Source organism: Mastomys coucha, unplaced genomic scaffold (genome assembly GCF_008632895.1).
Source record: "Mastomys coucha isolate ucsf_1 unplaced genomic scaffold, UCSF_Mcou_1 pScaffold21, whole genome shotgun sequence".
NCBI classification, from domain to species: Eukaryota; Metazoa; Chordata; class Mammalia; order Rodentia; family Muridae; genus Mastomys; species Mastomys coucha.
Window position 1 is genome coordinate 75,876,255 of NW_022196904.1, and position 6,250 is coordinate 75,882,504.

Here is a 6,250-nt window from a genome sequence, read left to right on the forward strand (position 1 = left end):
CATACAATCCCACAATTTTCACTTATAATTGTGTATATTATGCCAAAGAAGACCTTAGAAGGAGATGTGTCAGCAAAAGTATGGTACTCCATGTGGTTTCAAGGAGATATTTGGACATAGAAACTCTACCATTCCCTGTCTCAGAAAAGAACTTACAGCCAACATTTTACTAAACCGTAATAATCCCTGGCTCTGTTCTATGTTCTTACACATCAAATATTTGTACTCTTTACCATTCATTATGGAAATTTACATTTGAAAGAGACATCATTAGAGGATATCATAATCAATAAAAATTTAGAGTTTAGAGTTTAGTCTAATAAAGACATCAAAAAATTAATTACTCAGTTAAGTCTAGAAAATCATGAAATTCCTTTTTTTAATTTTTATTAATTTTTTCTTAATTTTTATTATTAAAATGCATTGTATTCACCAAATATATTAACAATTGAGTATTTTGAGAATTAAATAATACATAAAAAGTTTGTTACACTTTTATATTGATATCCTTTCATACCCTAAAAATAACACTATTTCAAAACAATGAAGTATAAATTGTTTCAAAACATTCAAAATATTGTTTGGGAATTAATCATAGTAAAAGAACATAAAATATTAAAAATGAATCTTTAAGAAATATATTCAAAAGCCCTTATATACCACCTGACATAGTGAGAAATTATTTAAAACACATTATATGTTTGTGAACAATGTCTATCAATCAGTTTAGTTAAAAAACTTTAGGAGTGTGTCTGGGAGAGAAATAATTTCATCAGGAAGTATATTTAAAAATTTCAAAATACCAAAAACTCTTTGAAGGTAAACACTAAGAAAATTGTAATTTCAAGAACAGTGAGAAAAATTATCAATAATATTTCCATGATGTTTGTAGAATATAATTTTAATATTTTCAACTGTTAATATTCAACAAACAGAATAATTATTTAGGATATATTTTGTTGTTATTTCTCCCCTTTCATTTCTAATTTTATTAATTTGGATGCTGTCTCTGTCCCCTCTGGTTAGTCTGGCTAAGGCTTTATCCATCTTGTTGATTTTCTCAAAGAATCAGCTCTCGGTTTTGTTGATCCTTTGTATGAATCTTTTTGATTCTATTTGACTGAGTTCAGCCCTGAGTTTGATTATTTCCTGCCTTCTACTCCTCTTGGGTATATTTGCTTCTTTTTGTTCTAGAGTGTTCACATGTGCTGTCAAGCTGCTTAGTGTTAGTCCTCTCCAATTTCTTTTTGGAGGCACTCAAAGCTATGAGTTTTCCTCTTAACACTGCTTTCATTGTGGCCCATAAGTTTTGGTATGATGTATCTTCATTTTCATTAAATTTGTAATAATCTTTAATTTCTTTATTTCTTCCTTTACCAAAATTATCATTGAGTAGGATGTTGTTCAGCTTCTATATGTGTGCTTTGTGCTGTTTTTGTTGATACTTAAAACTAGGCTTAGTCCATGGTGATCTGAAAGGATGCATAAGATTATTTCAATCTTATATCTGTTCAGGCCTGTTTTGTGACCGATTATATATGGTCAATTTTGGAGAAGGTTCCATGAGGTGCTGAGAAGAAGGTATACTCTTTTGCTTTAGAATGAAATGTTCTATAAATATTTGTTAGATCTGTTTGGTTCATAACTTTTGTTAGTTTCCCTATGCCTCTGTTAAATTTCTGTTTCCATATCTATCCATTGATGAGACTGGGGTGTTGATGTCCCCCACTATTATTGTGTGGGTTGCGAAGTGTGCTTTTAGCTTTAGTAAAGTTTCTTTTATGCATGTGGGTGCCCTTGCATTTGGAGCATAGATGTTCAAAATTGAGAGTTAATCTTGGTATATTTTTCCTTTGACCAGCATAAAGTGTCCTTGCTCATCTTTTTTGATAATTTTTGGTTGAAAGTTGATTTTATTTGATATTAGAATGGCTACTGTAGCTTGCTTCTTGGGATAATTTCTTTGGAAAATTGTTTTCCAACCTTTTACTCTAAGGTAGTGTCTGTCTCTGTCATTGAGGTGTACTTCCTGTATGTAGCAAAATGCTGGGTCCTAGTTATGTATATACTCTGTTAGTCTATGTTATTTTATTGGAGGATTGAGTCCATTGATGATAAGAGATATTAAGTTATAGGGATTGTTAAATCCTGTTATTTTTGTTGCTAGAAGTGGAATTATGCTTATGTGGCTATACTTCTTTTGGCTTTGTTCAAAGATTACTTCATTGCATTTTCTAGAGTATAGTTTCCCTCCTTGTGTTGTCCATCTATTATCCTTTGTAGGGCTGGATTTATCAAAGATATTGTGAAAATTTGTTTTTGTCATGGAATATCTTGTCTCTCTGTCTATGGTACATGAGAGTTTTGCTGGATATAGTAGCCTGGGCTGGCTTTTGTGTACTCTTAGGGTCTTTATGAAATCTGTCTAGGATCTTCTAGCTTTCCTAGGCTCTGGTGAGAAACTTGGTGTAATTCTGATACATCTGATTTTTATGTTACTTGACCCTTTTCCATTACTGCTTTTAATATTCTTTCTTCATTTTGTGCACTTGGTGTTTTGATTATTATGTGACAGAAGGAATTTCTTTTCTGGTACAATCTATTTGGAGTTCTGTAGGATCCTTGTATATTCATAGAGATCTTTATCTTTAGGTTAGGGAAAATTTCTTCTATAATTTTGTTGAACAAATTTACTGGAACTTTAAGTTGAGAATCTTCACTCTCTTCTATATCTATTACCCTTAGGTTTCATCTTCTCATTGTGTCCTGGATTTCCTGGATGTTTTCATTAGGAGCTTTTTGTATATTTTATTTAATATTTTCCTTATTTACATTTCAAATGATATTCCCTTTCCCTGTTTCACCTCCAAAAAACCTCCCTATTCCCTCTGCTGTCTCCCTGTACACCAACCCACATTCTCCTGCTTCCTGGCCCTGGCATTCCCCTACACTGGGGCATAGAACCTTCACAGGACCAAGGGCCTCTCCCCCCACTGATGAGCATCTTCTGCTACATATGCAGCTGGAACCATGAGTCCAACCATGTGTACTCTTTGGTTGGTGGTTCAGTCCCTGGGAGCTCTGAGGGTACTAGTTAGTTCATACTGTTGTTTCTCCTAAGGGGCTGTTAACCCCTTCAGCTCCTTGGGTTCTTCCTCTAGGTCCTCCATTGGGAACCCTAAGCTATGTCCAATGGATGGCTGTGAGCTTCTCCTTCTGTATTAGTCAGGAACTGGCAGAACCTCTCAGGAGACAGCTATATCAGGTGCCTGTCAGCCAACACTTGCTGGCATTCACAGTAGTGTCCGGGTTTGGTGACTGAATATGCAGAGGATTCCCAGGTAGGGCAGTCTTTGTGTTGTCCTTCCTTCAGTCTCTGCTCCATAGTTTATCTCTGCAACTCCTTCCATGGGTATTTAGTTCCCCCTTCTAAGAACAATCGAAGAATCCACACGTTGGTCTTGCTTCTTGAGTTTCTTGTTGTTTGTGGGTTGTATCTTTACTATTCAGAGCTTCTGGGCTAGTATCTATTTATCAATGAGTAAATACCCTGAGTGTTCTTTTATAATTGGGTTATCTCACTCATGATGATATTCTCCAGATCCATCCAATTCCCTAATAATTTCATAAATTCATTGTTTTTAGTAGCTGAGTAGTATATGCCCAGGAGTTGTATAGCTGGGTCCTCTGATACCACTATGTCCAATTTCTGTAGGAACTATCAAACTGATTTCCAGAGTGGTTGTACCAGTTTGCAATCCCACCAGCAATGAAGGAGTGTTCCTCTTTCTTCACAACATCTCCAGCATCTGCTGTGACCTGAGTTTTTTTTTAATCCTAGACAGTCAGACTGGTATGAGGTGGACTCTCAGGGTTGTTTTGATTTGCATTTCCCTAATGACTAAGGATGTTGAACATTTCTTTAGGTGCTTCTCAGCCATTCAGTATTCCTCAGATGAGAATTCTTTGTTTAGCTCTGTACCCTATTTTTTAATAAGTTTATTTGGTTCTCTGGAGCCTAACTTCTTGAGTTCTCTATCAAATGTAGTGTTAGTGAAAATCTTTTCCCAATATGTTGGTTGTCATTTTGTCCTACTGAAAGTGCCCTTTGGCTTTACAGAAGCTTTGTAATTTTATGAGGTCCCATTTGTCAATTGTTGATCTTAAAGCATAAGATATTTGTGTTCGATTCAGAAATTTCCCACTGTGCCCATGAGCTCAAGGCTCTTCCTCACTTTCTTTTCTATTAGTTTCAGTGTATCTGGTTTTATGTCAAGGTCCTTGATCCTCTTGGACTTGAGCTGCTTTGTACAGGGAGATAAGAATGGATCAATTTGCATTCTTCTACATGCTGCCAGTTGAGCCAGCACCGTTTGTTGAAAATGCTGTCTTTTTTCCACTGTATGGTTTTAGGTTCCTTTGTCAAAGATCAAGTGACCATAGGTGTGTGGGTTCATTTCTGGGTCTTCAATTCTGTTCCATTGATCTATCTGCCTGTCTCTGTACCAATACCATGCAGTTTTTATCACAATTACTCTGAAGTACAGCTTAAGGTCCTGGACAGTGATTCCACCAGAGGTTCCTTTATTATTGAGAATAGTTTCAGCTATCCTGGGTCTTTTGTTGTTCCAGATGAATCTGCAAATTGCTCTTTCTAAGTCCGTGAAGAATTGAGTTGGAATTTTGATGGGGATTGCATTGAATCTGTAGGTTGCTTTCAGCAAGATGGCCATTTTTACTATATTAATTCTGCCAATCCATGAACATGGGAGATCTTTCAATCTTCTGAGATCTTACTCAATTTCCTTCTTCAGAGACTTGAAGATTTGTCAACCAGATTTTTTATTTGCTTAGTTTGAGTCACACCAAGGTATTTTATATTATTTGAAACTATTGTGAAACTATTGTTTCCCTAATTTCTTTCTCTGCCTGTTTATCCTTTGTGTAGAAGAAGGCCAGCAATTTGCTTGAGTTAATTTTATATCCAACTACTTTGCTGAAGTTGTTTATCAGCATTAGGAGCTCTCTGGTGGAATTTTTGGGGTCACTTAAGTATACTACCATATCATCAGCAAATAGTCATAATTTGACTTCTTCCTTTCCAATTCGTATCCCTTTGATTTTCTTTTGTTGTCCCATTGCTCTGGCTAGGACTTCAAGTACAATATTGAATAGGTAGAGAGAGAGTGGACCGCCTTGTCTAGTCCCTGATTTTACTAGAATTGCTTCAAGCTTCTCTCCATTTAGTTTGATGTTGGCTACTGGTTGGCTGTATATTGCTTTTACTATGTTTAAGTATGGGTCTTGAATTCCTGATCTTTCCAAAACTTTTATCTTGAATGGATGTTAGATTTTGACAAGTCCTTTCTCATCATCTAATGGGATGATAATATTTTTTTCTTTGAGTTTGTTTGTATAGTGAATTATGTTGATGGATTTCCATATATTGAACCATCCCTGAATCCCTGGGATGAAACCTAGTTGATCATGGTGGATGACCATTTTGATGTGTTCCTGGGTTCAGTCTGCAAGAAATCTATTGAGTGTTTTTGCATTGATATTCATAAGGGAAAACTATCTGAAGTTTTCTTCCTTTGTTAGGTTTTTGTGTGGTTTAGGTATAAGAGTAATTGTGGCTTCATAGAACAAATTAGGTAGAGTACATTCTGTTTCTATTTTGTGGAATAGTTTGAGGAGTATTGGTATTAGGTCTTCTTTGAAGGTCTGATAAAACTCTGCACTAAACCCATCGGGTCCTGGGCTTTTCTGGTTGGGAGACTATTAATGATTGTTTCTACTTTATGAGCAGATATGGGACTGTTTAGATCATTGATCTGATCTTGATTTAACTTTGGTACCTTATATCTGTCTAGAAAATTGTTCATTTCATCCAGGTTTTCCAGTTTTGTTGAGTATAGGCTTTTGTAGTAGGATCTCATAATTTTTTTTGGATGTCCTCAGTGTCTGTTGTTATGTCTCCTTTTTCATTTCTGATCTTGTTAATTAGGATACTGTCTCTGTACCCTCTAGTTATTCTGGATAAGGGTTTGTCTATTGTGTTGATTTTCTCAAAGAACCAGCTCCTAGTTTGGTTGATTCTTTGTATAGATCTTTTTGTTTCGATTTGGTTGGTTTCAGCCCTGAATTTGATTATTTCCTGCCTTTGACTCCTGGTAGATGAGTTTGCTTCTTTTTGTTCTAGAGCTTTCAGATGTGCTGTCAAATTGTTGGTGTATGCTCTCTCCAGTTT

General features: G+C 35.6%; 1 protein-coding gene across 1 annotated transcript in view; it reads left to right on the forward strand.

Annotated features, from left to right (window-relative positions):
- The window catches only part of LOC116102531 (vomeronasal type-2 receptor 116-like), a 119,024-nt gene that overhangs the window by 5,206 nt on the left and 107,568 nt on the right, over positions 1 to 6,250 (forward strand). The window lies entirely within an intron of this gene.